General features: G+C 37.2%; 1 long non-coding RNA gene across 1 annotated transcript; it reads left to right on the top strand.

Moving 5' to 3' along the window:
- Positions 1 to 1,139: 1,139 nt before the first annotated feature.
- Positions 1,140 to 17,017, top strand: LOC129524688 (uncharacterized). Its single transcript, XR_008668547.2, has 3 exons — positions 1,140 to 1,322; positions 7,636 to 7,744; positions 13,773 to 17,017. It is a non-coding gene; the product is annotated as an uncharacterized lncRNA (long non-coding RNA).
- The last annotated feature ends 624 nt before the right edge of the window (positions 17,018 to 17,641 follow it).

A 17,641-nucleotide genomic window follows, 5' to 3' on the forward strand; every position in this document is an offset into this window, starting at 1 on the left:
AGGGGAGGGAACTTAGGAAGATATAAGTGCATCTGATTAAAAGGGAAGAAAACAAAAAACTGAAAACTCATCAGAAATGAAGGCAAGCATTAATTCCATTTTCCTGAGGATCAGCTTATCTCTCTGAGGTCCTATGGTTTCAGATCTCTGCTTATCTGTAAATCTGGTCCGTTTATTTATTTATTTTATTTTATTTTATTTTTTGAGATGGAGTCTCGCTCTGTCGCCCAGGCTGGAGTGCAGTGCCGCGATCTCTGCTCACTGCAAGCTCTGCCTCCCGGGTTCACGCCATTCTCCTGCTACAGCCTCCCGAGTAGCTGGGACTACAGGCGCCTGCCACCACACCCGGCTAATTTTTTGTATTTTTAGTAGAGACGGGGTTTCACCATGTTAGCCAGGATGGTCTCGATCTCCTCACCTCGTGATCCACCCGGCATGAGCCACCGCGCCTGGACTGGTTCATTCTTTTCTGTCTGAGCAGGTCAGCTTTCTCTGCTTTTCAGTATACATAGTGATCTACGTCACCTCGATTTTGGCTGCAAGCAGAGTCAGAAATTAGTGTTTACCAGCCAAATTTTATATTTCTAAGAGAGAGGTATTCTCTTAAAGTCCTTCCAGGTAATTTTGGCCAATGGGTCAAATGTCCTATGAACATGCTGGAGTATATCTCTATGAGGTGCACAGTTAACAAAGGGATAATCTTAGTTAACATCCTCTGGAAAGTAGAGACTGAGGGAAGGGTTACAGGGGTAATATTTTATTTAGAAGGTGTGAGCCCAGGCTGGAGGGCATGTAGAAAACAGAATATGAAGTTAATGAAGGTATGAAGCAATGCGACGTGATACCTTATCCTGCTGCTGCCACTTCACAGCAAATGGATGTTGTTTTAGGCTGGTAACTTTGTGTTCATTTATTACAACAGCAATGGAGACTAATAACAGTGCATAAGGATTAAATTCCCATCCAGGGGTCAGATGCTCTGAAAGCTGTCTCATATCTACGTAATCTAATATTCCACCATTTTCCACCTGAACCATTTGTTACAATGTGGTCTCTTTGCACAGTGCTCACCAAAGTATCATAATCTGCTATTATAGTCTTGTTTTTATTCTTTTGCCCACATTCTTCCACAAGCTCAGAATGACCTCATGTCTTTCTACCTGAAGCCTGCTATACCATTTGTTGCACACAACTTCTACAATCTCTATGGACTTTACACAATGTACTTAATAATGAAAAGCACTGAAGAGAGAGGAAGAAACAGGGAAAAGGGAGACCAAGTCATATCAGGATTTGAATTTGAAAATCATCCAGGAAATCAGGTAAATCTGTTTTATAAATTTCCAGATTTGGAATCACAAATTTACTAGGTAGCCATACACTCAGTGCTGCCAATTTCCATTCTAGTTCATCTCCATTATATTTTTGTATTTTTTGCTTCCTTTTCTTTTTCTTGTTTCCTCTTCCCTGCCTTTCTTTCCTCTAGATGACGCCTGGAAGTGTATTAACTATCCTGAGCTGACAACATGCCGACTCAATAATGGAAAATTGTGACTAACAAACCTGCCAGGTTACCAGATTTTTCCCTTCATAGATATTTTCTTGGTGCATGTTTGAATGAATGGATGATTAATTGATAAGATTTTAAAAGAGTTCGGTTGACACCAATCATAACTGGAAGCAAAAGAGATTCATCTGAGTTCTTTCAAATTATGCTTGCCTGACACCTTCTCCACTGCAACTTGTTGAAAGGCCCAGGGTGAATCACCTGCCTGCACAATATAACAAAGGGAACAGCACATGCACCCATGGGCCTCTGCTAATCTCTGGGCTGACCTCTGTTAGCCCCATGGTTATTCTGGTCTAGACAGCCTTATGCTGAGAAATACTTTACATTTTCTGAAGACAAGTGTTATGTAATTCTGGTGCTTAGAGAATACTTAAATGATTCTTCCAAATTGTGCTCCTAATTTCTGAATGTCATCAAACGTCAAACTAGTATTTTTTAGTTTTGTGTAATACAAAAGTATCTCTGTTTTGTATGATATAAAAGTATTTTTTAGTTTCGGATAACTGAAAAATACAAAAGTCATTTTTAATTAGTTACCTGTCATTGTAAACATTCAGTTCCTGTTCTTTGAAAAGATTTGTCTCTGTATTTCTTCAAACATTTATAATAATCCAAGGGGAGCTAGAAAATGTCAGGCACAAGGAGATGGAGGACGTCTAAGTTAGGGTGCCCAGGCTTTAGAGAGCAACTTCATTTATGTGTTAGTTTGACACTGTATCTGAGATGCAGAGCAAGTATGATGAAAGCTTTTAAAAAAAAATCCAACCAGACAGATCAGACTGACAGCAGAGGTAAAATGTGACCCTTGTGCAGTCTGATAAGTAACATTTCTTAAACTTGTCACATAAAACATTCTGTTATGCTTCAGGCTGTTGAAAATAATTTCATGCACAGGAGCATAGTCACCTGAGGCAATTCTGTTGTTCTGCAACAGCCTTAGGACAAATGAACAGCTTGGAGGTGGAAATTTTGGGTTATCATATAATTGTAATCATTACCCAGACTGAATAAGAGTGATTCGGTAGAGTGAGAATGATAGCAATGTGGATTAACCTACTTTCACTTTTTAATGACTATTTCTTCTACCCCAAAGATCAAAGAATATTTGTCATTGAGAAAATTTCAGATGTTCTTTAAAAGGCACATTTCTTTTTTAAAAAGCTGACCCGTTTTGTGTTTATTCCACAAGATTTTCAAATGTATTCTGTTGTATCAACAAATTTGCTCAATCATCTAGGAGAAAGGCTAACAAATAATTCAAGGACTTCAAATGCTTTTATGCAGAAGAGGGAAAATACTCAAATCACTTAGGCATTTGCATACAGATTTCCTGTGATACTTCCAAACCTAAGTGCTTCCCTGAATATTGACCTTGAGAAAGGGGCTGGAATTGAAGACACAGAGGGAGCCAGGGAAACTGACAAAAGCTCTTATGCTTTCTCTCTTATCTCAGAGATATGGCATTTTACCTACGGAGAACTGGTCATTATGAGACGTTTTTTCCCCCATATATAGTTCAGTTGAAATTAGTGACAGGAGCATAATCAGAATCAATTATTGATTATAGCAAGTTCAGCATTAAATGAAAGCAGGGAGAAGGTGATTGAGCTGCTACATTTCCCCAGTGTTTCCTTCTGTGTTTATAGTAGTTATGGAATCACCTCACACATCCCCAGAAAGTTTAAGATTGATAAGAGGAAAAGACACTCAGGTGTTTTTTGTTTGTTTGATTGATTGACTGATTGATTGATTTTGCGACAGGGTTTCACTCTGTTGCCTAGGCTGGAGTGCAGTGGCATGATCATGGCTCCCTGCAGTCTCAACATCCCAGGTTAAAATGATTCTCCTGTCTCAGACTACAGAGTAACTGGGGTTATGGACGTCTGCCACCGTGCCCGGCTAATTTTTTTGTATTTTTAGTAGAGACGGGATTTCACTATGTTGCCCAGGCTGGTCTCAAACTCTTGACCTCAAGTGATCCATTCACCTCAGCCTCTCAAAGTGCTGGGATTACAGGCATGAGCCACCACGCCTAGCCCACTCAGGTGTTTTTCAGCTCAACTATTGTCTTTAATTTCCCCAGAACAACCACAGAATATTTCTCTGAACCCATTAGCTGAACAATGCTATAAAAATTTGGTGCTGGGATGTTATAAATTATGAATTAGATGGTCAAAACCTTACTTTGAATTTCATCATATTGTTGAATTGTATTTTTTTGCCCAAACATTAAATAATGGCTAAGATAATTAATGAGAAATGAACGTATACATTTATCAACTGTGCTTTTGTTTAACCTTTTAAGTAGCCCTGTTTTTAATTGAGTATTGCTGTCTGGGTTTCACAAGCACCAAACTTTAGCATGCTAACAATTTTAATCATTAGTCAGACTTGGTCTTGAGCTGTAACATATGAAACCCAGTAGAAATGTGGTAGGATTAGGGTAGGACACGGTGGCTCAGCCTGTAATCCCAGCACTTTGGGAGGCCGAGGTGGGCAGATCACTTGAGGCCAGGAGTTTGAGACCAGCTTGGCTAACATGGTGAAACCCCATCTGTACTAAAAATACAAAGATTAGCCAGGCCTGGTGGTGCATGCCTGTAATCCCAGCTACTTGGGAGGCTGAGGCACGAGAATTGCTTGAACCTGGGGAGGTGGAGGTTGCAGTGAGCTGAGATCGCACCACGCACTCCAGCCTCGGCAACAGAGTGAGACTCTGTATCAAAAATAATAAACAAATAATAAAAAAAGAGAAAGAAATGTGGTAGGATTAATTAGACTGTCACCAAGGGAAAGTGTCAGCCAAGTTCATGCCTTTCCTTTACCTGTTGGGTCATGGTGAGACCTTATTTTTCCTCATCTGGATTCAATTAAAATAGGCCAGAAAATATGGACGGGTCAATGAGGTGAGAAAATTCATAGTGGCCTCTTCCGGAGAGATGTGGCAGGGACTATTTTCTTCTCTCCCCTAGTTATTCTGTGTATCAAGAATATTCCATTGAGTCAGAGCATGCTGAGAGTGTCTCAGAGGGTAGAGAAAGTAGAAATTACCCAGGGACTTTGTAGGCAACAATGGAAACCTTGGAGATTATCTAGACTTGGAGCATGCAAGCCCCCCACTCTGGGCAGAAAGCAAACATCTGAAAACTAGTACATCAGCTTCAGGAACTTGCACATGGGATTGCCTGATAAAAGTCTGTGATTATAAAAAGTCCACCAAAATACCAAAATAGCTTTTTTTTTTTTTTGAGACAGAGTCTCACTCTGTCACCCAGGCTGGAGTGCAGTGGTGGGATCTCAGCTCACCAAAATCTCCACCTCCCAGGTTCAAGCAATTCTCATGCCTCAGCCTCCCAAGTAGCTGGGATTACAGGTGACCCCCACCGCGCCTGGCTACTTTTTGGATTTTTAGTGGAGATGCGGTTTCACTATTTTGTCCAGGCTGGTCTCAAACTCCCGCCTTAGGTGCTCCACTTGCCTCGGCGTCCCAAAGTGCTAGGATTACAGGCATGAGCCACCGCAGCTGGCCTAGTTTCTAATATAAAAATATATAAAAATAGGCCAGGCACAGTGGCTCATGCCTGCAATCCTAGCACTTTGTGAGGCCGAGGTGGGTGGATCACTTGAGGTCAGGAGTTCAAGATCAGCCTGGCCAACATGGTGAAACCCCATCTGTACTAGAAACACAAAAATTAGCCAGGTGGTAATGGGGCATCCCTGTAGTCCCAGCTACTGGGGAGGCTGAGACCAGAGAATCGCTTGAGCCTGGGAGGTGGAGGTTGCAGTGAGCCCAGATTGGGCCACTGCACTCCAGTCAGGGCGAAAGAGTGAGACCTGTCTCAAAAAAAAAAAAATATATATATATATGTATATACATGTGTATATATATGTATATATGTATATATATGTATATACATGTATATATGTATATACGTATATATATGTATCTATATATGTATATACATATATATGTAGTATATACATTGGAATTTTATTTTCTGTTAATATTCTATTAATTTTCTTTTGAGAAGTAGTATAACATAGTGGCTAAAAATATAGATCCTGGCTACCTAGATCTGGATTCTTCTCTGCCACTGGTGAGCCCTAAGTATTTTAATAAATTACTTAACCCCTATTTGCATCCGTTTCCTCATCTGAAAAATGGGGATAATAGTAATATGACATCATAGTGTTGAGAGGATTAAATGGGTTTTACGTGTGAAACATTCAGAATAGTGCCTGGCTTATAGTGAAGCACTTCACTAGTGCTTCTATTACATGTTTCTTTATAAGTATGTATTTTAATGTAGGAGTGTGCCTTACTTTAAATCAGCAGATAGCTTCCTGAGTCACTAAGAGAGAATAGGTAACTCATAGGTAGTATTCTGTGACTATTTCTGTGCAACTACTTACAAAACTCAAGAAGGGGTACTCTTATGTGCCCCTTCTTGACTTATCATTAAAGTACCTTAGCTATTCCAACCTAAGTGTTTGTTATGCCTCATGCTTGGCTTTATCATTAGTTATGTAGAAAAACATTATCTTGATGTTGGCATATGCATAACACTTATAGATTGAATATATGGTTTTCTGCATTTATTTTAGATTTTGCTCTCTAATTACTGTATTTTCTTTTGTCCAAGTATCTGACTTGAAAGTTTATAATGTGTTTTAGATATTTGTTTTGATTACGCAAGTATTTCATGTTCATCATAAAAATTAGAAAATATAAATAAGTAAAAGCAGAAACTATCACCCATAATGCTACCAAATGATGACTGCAGTTACTTAGTGTTTGTTCTTTTAAATCTTCTTCCTCTAAATTTCCATGCCTCCATGTATACACAACATATTTATTCTTTTCAAATTTAATTTATCATATACATTATTTTATAACCTGATTGTTTCACTTTGCAATATGTCATGAACATATATCTATATATTTTACTATAGATTTATAGAATACCTTATAATGCCTTTGTAATATTCCATTTTATGGATGTATCTTAATCTTCTTAAACTACATTCCTATGTCAAGCAGTTAATCTTTTTTTAATGTTGTACATTATAAACCAAGCTCTGACAAAAAATCAAAAAAGTTAGAATAGTTTGTCAATAACCCCAGGATATCTGATTTCAGAGAATGGAACACAGCGTGAAGTACATTTCCCAAATGTGGATGAGTTAAATGTCCTGTTTAATATTTTATTTATTAAAAAGGAGGTGATCAGAGACCTGCAAGTTATTTTAGAACATCTGATGAAATTGATAAAAAAAGTCTATGTTTATTAGTAATGACTTCTAGACAGATTCTGATACAGTAAGTTTTCCTTTCTTTTTTGCAACTCATTTTATGTTACAATTGGGGCCTCCCAAAGAGGAAAAAGAAAGTACAAACAGACATTTTGTGATTAAACAGACATTTTATGGTTTTGACAATCACAAAAATAGCTTGAGTGGCCTGAATAAAACATCAGACATGTATAAATCTCCTTCAGTAATAATTTTTTTAATATGATATTACAAAGTTTAATTTTTTATTCAGAATTTGGGACACTTTTTTTGAAAATTCATTTTTATTTAGTTCAGAAAAAATTGTTCCTAAATATTTTTTTCTGGTTTGGATACTGGCTCAGTGAAGAGATTCATTTCAATAGATTTTATTTTAATATGCTCATGAACCTTAGAGCTAGAAGGAGCCTCTTTAATGATTTCGGAGTGTTATTTTTTATTTAAAGTCAACAAGAGAAGAAGATGGTATTTCAAAAGAAAAGAATACAACAAAGATATAAAACGTTGGGAAGTGTGCTAAAGGAGAACTGGAAATTAACTCTGGGATGTGGTAAAGCATCTGTAAGAACAATCCGCATTTCACAGCAAGTGATATTTATAGTCCATTGAATACCACTGAAAAGGAGTTCCCAATAAAGGACATGCATAATAAATTATGCCACTAAGCATTGTTGGCAGTCACATCCAACCACATCATATCGCTGGATAAATGTGTTCTGCTTAAACCAACTCCAGCAGGAACTCAGACAGCTTATGTGTCGGTGTATTTGTAGGTAAGAAGGTGGAACGTCTTGCTCACTAGAGAACTGTGATGCAAACATTCAGAACACTTTCTCCACACTTTGTACCTCAAACCCTACTGTGTGCGGTGACCAACACTGGGTAAGAGCTTATATACCTACTTCATACTTTTTCTCATAATGGAAAATAAAAGCAAAGAGCTACTCTTCAGGGCCAACTAGTTGTTCCATTTTCAGAGGTTTTACAATAATAGAAAACATAAACAAGTTTTGCTAAAATCTTCAAGGAAGCACAGAACTCCCCTTCCCCATTGGCTTGGGTAGGATTTATTTTGAACAGGATAATCTAAAAGAACAAAGCTAAGGAAGTTCATTTCTGAACTTTGTTTATTATTTCTCTCTAAGGACCTCATCAACCAACCTCCCGTATTTTTTTGCTAACCTTTATTGCTGAGTTTTTCTCAGCAATTGTACATCCTGTAGTGACAATTTCCTTTATTAATTCTTTTGGAGAAAAGTAGTGTAAGGTAAGTCACACCTGTTTCCTTGACTTAAATAGACCTTTTGGAATCAGGATGCACCTTTTCTGTCTCCAATGAAGTCAAGTTGTGACCAAGAAATTCCAGGTGCTGCTGGATAGTCAACAACTTCTACTCATGTACAAATGCTATACTTCTGCTTGACTATTGCAGTTTTTTTTTTAAACTCATCTCTATACTAACGAGGATGCAGTGGTTCTTAACTCTGGTTTTGAACAGGGTTAAATGTTGAAGATTTTAATTTTCTCTCTCTTTTTATTGTGATATATTTTACATACCAAAAAAGGTCATTTACCAGTTTTGAAAAATGTCTGCAGTTGTGTAATGGCCACTGCAATCCAGATATGGAATTTTCATCACCCCAGAAGGTTTCTTCACACACCTTTCAGGCAATCCTCTTCCTCCATCGTACCTGCTAGAAACCACTGATCTGTTTTGTATTCCCCCAGTTTTGATGTTTCTAGAATGTCAAATCGTGGACTCATACAATATATGTCTTTTGCTTGGCTTTTTTTTACTTAGTTCAATGCTTCAAGAATCATCCATTTTGTTGCATATGTCAGTAGTTTGTTCCTTTCTCTTGATGAATAGTGTTCCACTTATGGATTAATCACTATCTGTTTATCCACTCACCATTTGAAGGACATTTGGATTTTTTACAGTTTGGAGCATTTACGGCCCAAACTGCTAAAACCAGTCACGTACAGGTCCTTGTACAGAAACATGTTTTCAGTTCTCTTCGGTTTATGACTAGGAGTGGAATTATTAGCCCATATAGTAAATGCATGCTTACCTTTGTAAAAAAAGTCAAACTGTTTTTCAAAGTGGCTGTGCATTCATATTTTCAAAGTGGCATTTTGCATTCCCCAGACAATAAATGAAAATTTCAAATTTTCCCGCATTCTGTCTAAAATTTGGTATGACCAGTCTTTTTACATTAGTAATCCTAATGGGTACATAGCATTGATAGCATCTCACAGTGGTTTAAAAACTTGCACTTTCCTAATGATTAAAGATAATGAGCATCTTTTAGGTGCTTATTTGCTATTCTTATATCTTGTTTGTCTTCTTATTGAATTTAGAAGTTACTTACGTTTTCTTCTAGAAGTTTTAGAGCTTCAGCTCTTCCACCTAGGTGTATGGTCCATTTTGAGTTAGTTTTTATACACGGTGACATAAAAATCAAAGTACATTCTTTTTGTCAGTGGATATCCTCTAGTGTTGGGCTGCTATTATCTTGGCCCAGAGTGGGGCTTGAGGTTCCAGAGTGTGTTTCTCAATTTTTTTGCTTCACCCCCAGTCTTCAGCAAGCCTTGCTCACCTGCATCACAGAAGGGTTCTTTGTCCATGCTCTTGCCCTTCTCCTAATGCACAGCTATGTTCCTTGTTATTTGATGCAAGGTCTCTGGTGGTAATGGGAGTGGTTTCTCATTCCCCTACTCCACCCTCGGACTTGGGCAGGTCTTATATATATATGAGCCCAGGAAGTGGGGTTTTCTCAACCTTCCTGCCTGTTCCCTAGTGCACTTGGAGAGTGTAAACAAATTTCCTGCTCCTCCTCCTAGTGTCAACAAAACTATCTTGTATAGGTGGGAGATCTCGGGTGTGAGTAAGTTTCTTGTCCTTCCGGGGTAGTAGCTGAACATTGCCTTGAAAAGGGCAGAATTATATGCGCAAGTGGGATTTTTGCCACTTCCTCAGCTGCAGCTTATCTTTGCCTCGGATGAGGGATGGAAGGGCCCTGCTCTGCCCCAGAGGAAGCTGGCTTTTGTTTCATGGCACACCAAGGTCAACTCTGAGATATGGGCATGGTTCTTACCGCTTCAGTGGCAGATGGCTTTTGCTTTGTATTTGAAAGGGAATCAGGACGTGGGAGGTTCTGTGCCTGCTGCTAGTGGCAGCTGATCATTTCTTGGTATTTACAGAGTTTTTGGAGAATGGATAGGCTTCTGTAGATATTCCTGCTCCACTTTTACTCTTTGGCAGGTCATGCATGCTTGTGCCATTGAGGGAGGCACACAGGTCTTATGCTTTGCCAGCAATCTTTCTCATGAGTGCCTGGTGGATGCCCTTGGAAAAGACTTCATGAGTGGATATGGACTCCACTTGTATGTGCGGCTCCAGAGACTCTGAAATGTTGATTTAGCCCCCCGTTGGTCTTAAGAATTCATTACAATTTTATGAGATACAGGAAAGTTCACATCTCTGGGCGCTTCATTCTTTTGTCTCAGGCCCTTCTCCTGCTCTCTAGTCTTTATATGAGCTGCTCTCATCTCATTGTGCAGCTAATGCTTCTTTGACTTAACAGTCTGTTACTCAGATTTTCTAGTTTTGGCTTTATCATGCTTAGATTTTTCTCCTCTTTCTTATCACAGAGTATGCTTCATGTCTTTAAAGGATGGTACCCACTTTTAGACAGAAAACTAACCAGCAAATAATCTTCTATGAGAGTTGGCTTTTCAAGTTTTCAGGGATATATAGTCACAGCTATTTGGGAGAACTCACAATTGTTCTTGTTTCATTTACATTTTAAAACTATTTTGGAAGATGAATTTATGCAATGGAGGTGTGCACAATGGTGCTCTCTACAGCTTACACATGCCAGTTCTATTGTCCCTCAAGTAGTATCCTTATTAATCAATCTAATAGATAATAGAGAAACAGGATTTTACTTTTTCCTAAAGATCAGTTGGTTGTGTAGCTGAATTCAGGCATTTTTGTTGCATGATATCTTTTCTTTTTAGGGAAACTTATATGATTAAGCAAATATTAGTGATCTTTAGAAGAACTATTTGGCATTTATTTCTATAATGATTTAATGCTTTGGAATATATTTTTATTGCAAAAGCGAGAAAAGGAATTTTCTGTGTAGGAAGCATCATATTCTATTTTGCATGTTTATTTTAGGCATTTTTGAGTGTTTCTTTGTATGTTGCAATTGGCTGGAGTTCATAAAGATAGCTTCCTACATCCAGCTGCAGCAATATTTAGATAATTTAAATGAACTGTTAGAGATCAGAGAAGGGATCAACAATCTGTTCTTAAAAAGGACAAAAGCTTACAAAAATAGTTGCTAAATATTCTCCAGTTCAGAAATTAAGATGCAATTGTTATTTGCAGGAAATTACTGAGAAACTATTCTATAATATCTAGTCTATCCATACATGTACATAAACGAATGAGTAGGCTTTTCATATATCTAAAAGTGGACAATAGGCTGGACATGGTGGCTCATGCCTGTAAATCCCAGCACTTTGGGAGGCCGAGGCGGGTGGATCACGTGATGCCAAAAGTTCAAGACCAGCCTGGCCAACATGGTAAAACCCCATCTCTACAAAAAACAATACAAAAATTAGGTGGGCATGGTGGTGCATGCCTATAGTCCCAGCCACTTGGGAAGCTGAGGTATGAGAATTGCTTGAACCCGGGAGGCGGAGGTTGCAGCTGAGATTCCACCATTGCACTCAAGCCTGGGTGCCAGAGCGAGGCTCCCTCCTTAAATAAACAAATAAATATTAAAATTTTAAAAAGTGGATAATAAATATACACCTAAAATAATGTGTTAAACTATGTCAGCTTTAAATTTACCCCCATTTGACTGTCTATGTCAGGACATTAAATGTAATGCTTAATTACATTAACATTTTCATTCATTCATATTTATACATTCCATATTATGTTTAGATAGATCTTGAGGTGGTTAAAAGGTAAATAAGATATAGACTCTGATAACTCATAATTCTATAATCAATTATAGTTAGCATATAATTCATTAATGAGGAGTTTCTATTAATCCATATAATTATAAGACAAGTAAGAAATTTGTAAGTGTATTTGAAAACACTGAGATACAACTATTATGGGCCTTAGTTGTATTAGGAATGACAGATTGCTTTAAGATGGGAATATGAAGGAAGATTTCATGGAAAGGTGATACTTATTTTCAAATAATGGATGGGATTTAGATATATGCAGATAATTAAGAAAAGAATTCTACATAAAGCAAAAAAAAGATCCCTGGCAGTTATTTTAGAAAGGGCTTTGAGACCAGAAAAACTTACTTTAAAATTTAGGTCTGTAATTAATGTTTCCAAGGATAGCCATATCATTTAAACATATTAGTTTGTGTTTACTGAGCACTTACATATAGTGTACATGGCACTCTGTCATCTCCTCTTTGCACATGCTATTTATCTATGCTTCCATATAAGGCCAAAATTCCTACCAGTGGACTGAAACTCACATTTCCTATCCTACTCAAAATATTGCTTTTAAAATGGTCTCCTCTCTGATCATCATTATTTTTTCCTCTTGCTGAATTATGCCCACCAGCAAACATGCTACATTATCTCCCATATTAAAACAAATAACCATAATGACAAAACAATGACAAAAAACGCCTTTCTATTTCAGTTTTGTTTTGCTGCACCCCCAAAATCATTGTCTTTAAAATAGCAGCTATGTTGTCAGTTCATGATTCTCTTGGTTGGTAGTTTAGGTTGGGCTCAGTGGGGCTGTTTTGTTCTTGCCTGGGCTCCCTCATGTATCTTGGTTAATTTTTATTTGGTTAGGTGGCTCTGCTTCGGGGGGTTGGTTGTCCGTACTTGAGTGACAGAGTGAGGGGGTGAAAAGGAGAGTTGAGGTGATGGAGACACATGTCTCTCATCATCCAGCAGACTAGCTTGGGCTTGTTAACATGGTGATTGGAAGGTATTTCAAGAGAAAGTGGAGAGTTTGCAAGGCATGATGAAGCTCAGAACAATATCACTTTCACTGCCTTCTGACGGTCAAACAAGCTGCACCGTCATTTCAGATTCCATCTCTTGATGAGAAGATCGGCAAAGTCACAATGCAAAGGGGAAATGAATACAGGGAAGAGAATAATTATGGTCATTTTGCAAATTATATTTTTTTGTACTTTGCATCCTATTGCTCTTCCACCTACTATCCCCTTTTTCTGCTTCCTTTCAGAGAAAATCTCAATGAAAAAGTTTCCATACTCACTCTCTCTATTCCTCTCCTTCCATCCTTTAAAAGAAAGAAGGAAAACCTATTCTTGTAAACATGGCCATGATCTCTACATTGTCAAATTCAAAGGTCAATTTTAATTCTCATGTAATCAACCTGTTACAACCATTTGGTTTGAATTGCTAGCCCCCATCCTTTTTGAAAAAAATTGTTCATTTGTCACCCGAGTTGCACCTCTCTTGATTTTCATTCACCATTCTTTCTGTTTGCTTTTCTGGTTCCTCTTCTTTTCCTTAACTTTTAAATATTGAAATACTCCGGGGCTTAGTTCATGGAATGGTCTTGGGTTTTCACTGAGCCCTAAACAATCTTATCCAGTCTCATGGCTTTAAATATCATATTTTTACCTCTTACCTCCAAATTTATACCTGCAGCCAAGATTGTTCACTCAACATCCAGACTTGGACATACAACTGCTTACTAGGCTTTCTACTATAGTATCAAACTTAATATGTCCAAAACAAACTCTTGTTTTTTTTTTCTCACTCCAAACTTCCTACTCATATATTGTTTCTCATATTGGTAAATGCCGTCTTTATTCTCTGGTTACTTAGACCAAAAATCGATATAAAAAACTTAATTTTCTTTCATCTTCACTTCCAGTAGATCAGCAAATCTGATGGCACTACCACTCAAAGAGACGCAAAATACAACTGTGATGGTTAATACCGAGTGCCAACTTGATTGGACTGAAGATTTACTGACTTCATATCGGCATTTAAGTATTGTTAACTTTATGGTATAGTATTTGGGTTGGGGATTTGTGCGTTTCTGGCTGTACGAAGGATAGTTGTATTATGTTAGGCATAACTATGACCTTATTATTTTCTTTATTTGAAGATTAAGTATGATCTCAGGAGATGAGTATGGGTTCAAGTTGACAAAGGGTGGACTTACGAAGGTTAATACTGAGTGACAACTTCATTGGATTGAAGGATACAAAGTATTGATCCTGGGTGTGTCTGTGAGGATATTGCCGAAAGAGATTAATATTTGAGTCAGTGGGTTGGGGATAGCAGATCCACCCTTAATCTGGTGGCCACAATCTAATCAGCTGCTAGCGAATATAAAGCAGGCAGGAAAACGTGAAGAGGTGAGATGGCCTAGCCTCCCAGACTACATCTTTCTTCTGTGCTGGATGCTTCCTGTCCTCAAACATCAAACTCTGAGTTCTTCAGTTTTGGGACTCGAACTGGCTCTCCTTGATCCTCAGCTTGCAGACAGCCTATTGTGGGAGCTTGTGATCATATAAGTTAATACTTAATAAACTATTAACTTACATATATATCCTATTAGTTCTGTCCCTCTAGAGAACCCTGACTAATACAACAACCCGTTCTCATCATTTCTATAACAGCTACACTGGTCCCTGCCATCACATGGAACTTTGTCTTAGTTTTTGCTTTTGCTCTCTTCCCTTTTGTCTATTGCCTGTATAGCAGCTGTGTAATCCAGAATAAAAACATAAATGAGATTATGTTACTCCTTTTCTCAATGCATTTCACTGAGAGTTGAATGCAAAGTTCTTAACCTAGCCCACAAGGCTGCACATGCTTGAATGTCTCACAGCCTCTCTGATCTCATTTCCTATCATTTTTCTCCTCACTCGCTCTGTTCTAACCATACTAGCTTATCTCCCATTCCTTGTACTTACTGAGTGCATTCCTACTACAAAGGCTTTGCACTTGTTCTCTTTCCCTGAGAAGTGCTCCTTTGTATAATCATGGGGCTCATTCCATGACTTCCTTCAGTGCTCTGCTCAGATATCACCTTTCCTAAGATGCCTTCCTTGGTCACTCCATATACAATAGCTGCCAGTCATTCTTCATTGTCCCTATTCTGCTTTATTTTTGTCATAGCACTTATCACATCTGACATAATATTTACTGATTTTTTGTTTTATTATTTTCCTTCACTAGAATATTGGCTCCATGAGGGTAGGGACATTGATCACTTTGGTCACTGCTGAATCCCCAAGGCTTGGAACATTCTGAAACACAGCTCTCAGTAAAATTTTGTTGAATCATTGTATTGTTAAAAAAGAAGAAAACTTATTTTAGTCTTCAGACCCACTGAATGAGGTACATATTGAACATTATCTCCCTCTACCTTGTAGGTGAAAAATTAAGGCCCAGCAAAGCTAAGTAAGTTTTGGAGTTTATTCAAATGCAACTGCTTCTGGCTTTTATTATTACTGTTATTATTGGTTTTAATTCTAGCCACTATGCAATGGTGACTCCTGCTGACTGAGCAGGCTTGCTGGGAAAAACAAATGAGATAAAGTGAAAATATCAACAGGCACAATATCTGGTATACTTTTGGTGCTAGACCACTCTCTATTTCTCTTCCTTTCACATGATTTCTTTTTACATTTCTTTTAATGTTTAAATATTATATTTTATATGTGCTTTTTATTGTACACTGATACAAATTGCCTTTGTACATAAGAATGTTTAAAAATTATGAGTTACAGTATGGGCATCATAGTGAGACCCTTACTTTATCAAAAATAAAAAAATAATAATTAGCCTGTTATGGTGGCATGTGCTTGTAGTGCTAACTACTTGGGAGGCTGAGGTGGCAGAGTCGCTTGAGCCCAGGAGTTGAGGCTACTGTGAGCTATGATTGTGTCACTGTACTCCAACCTGGGTGGCAGAGCAAGATTCTGTCTCAAAAAAAAATTTTGTGAATTAACAAATTAGCATTGACTTATTTTTATTAGAAAGGTCTTCTATTGTAAAATATACTCATGGTATGTACACAAGACTAGACAAAGTCAGTTCTGGAACAAAAAATAGTGTAATACCTCTGATCATGAGTGTGCCTCACAGTCTTAGTCAAATAGTAGTTTTACAGAAGATATTTTGAAAGACCAAACCATTTCATAGGTTGTTCAGAAAGTGTCATTAAATGTTATACAAAATAGAACAAATGTGTCCTGGGATAAAACCTAGAAATAACCTGCAGTCATTACACTGTCACTTCTCTGCCTCCAAGCCTGTGCTATAAAATTCGATAAAAAGAGCACTGCAAAATAGAAATGAAAAAGTTTGAATTCTCTCTTATAGTTCTATTCTAAAGTGAAGTATAAAGTACATATTCTTTGGAAAAGAGGACCAGGTGATATAAGAATTCCAGAGGAGGGCAGCAAAGATAAAGATTAACTCAGGTGAAAAGAACAGAGAATCTTACTTTACAAATCCAGTAAATTTTCACAATAGTAAGCGTTCTTATGGTGGAGCATCCCTTACCATTCTGTTATTCATTGGTTTGCTAAAATGAAGAAATATGAAACCACACATAATTAACCTCTTTATCTTAATCTGTTTCTGTATCCATTTAAGTATATTTGGAAGGCCTATAGTTGTTTGCACTTCTAAAGAATATTATGGTAGAGTTATCACAGCTGGAGCTTATATGACTTAATTTAGTCTTTTATTCAGCAGATATTTATTGACTGTCCACTATGTGCATTGCGTTAGATGGTAGGGATATGACGTTTAATTTCATTGGAAAAATAATGCCTAATTTCTTAAAGCTTTTACCTGGTTAGTGAATTATTTATAAATTGAAGTGCATTGGCAGTTATACCCATTGATAGCATTGTCACTATTCACTTATAATCTGATATGAAAATGGAATGAAGTTACAGCTGGCAGACCAGAACTTGTGTTTAACTCTGAACATACCTATAGGAAAGCATGATATTTAGAGCAAAAACATAAACAGCTTAAGAATGGGGTTTTGTAAAATACTTACCTTTGGTTCTAATTTGTGTCTGTGTCACTAGATGATAGACTGGTTCTGGTGAAAAAAAATAGACTAAATAAAATACTTTGATAAAAACAGCTACATTTTACCTGGTTTTCTAATTCTTATCAGCAAGTTTGATACTCTGAGGTATGACAAGTTTTTTTTTTTTGAGGCTTAAGTTTTGTCAGCATATAGTAAATTGAAAGATTATTTGGATGATGCTACTTAAATTTTCAGACTAGAGTATTCTTCCCACTGTGAATACAGTGTATTGTTTAGGCTGCTATATGTTGCTATCAAGTGATAGAAACTGTTTATGCAATAGAGCTGTAAAATACTGAATGGCCATAAAGTCTGGAAAACATTTTAATACAATATCATTCAACACATTATGTGCTGTAATGTAATATCAATAACCTATGTGTGAGTGTGTATACCATTATATGTATTCACCTTTGTTTCCAGACTTTATGGCCATTTGGTCAAATGATTTAAAATTTAACATTTGAATTCAGCTGTATTTGATTTTTTTTTCTGACTAACTGAAGACTGATAGAAGTTGAGTCAAACCTACTTTTTCAAATTAAATTTTTAAAGTAAGAAAAAACATTTAAAAAAAATAAAAAAACAAGAACAGAGAATACAGTCTGAGTTTTTAATGGTAGGATATTTGGTCCCTTCAAGAATGTGGTTGGTTCCTGAATCCTCCCTCTATATTG

The sequence above is a fragment of the Gorilla gorilla genome, chromosome 13 (assembly GCF_029281585.2).
Source record: "Gorilla gorilla gorilla isolate KB3781 chromosome 13, NHGRI_mGorGor1-v2.1_pri, whole genome shotgun sequence".
NCBI lineage: Eukaryota > Metazoa > Chordata > Mammalia > Primates > Hominidae > Gorilla > Gorilla gorilla.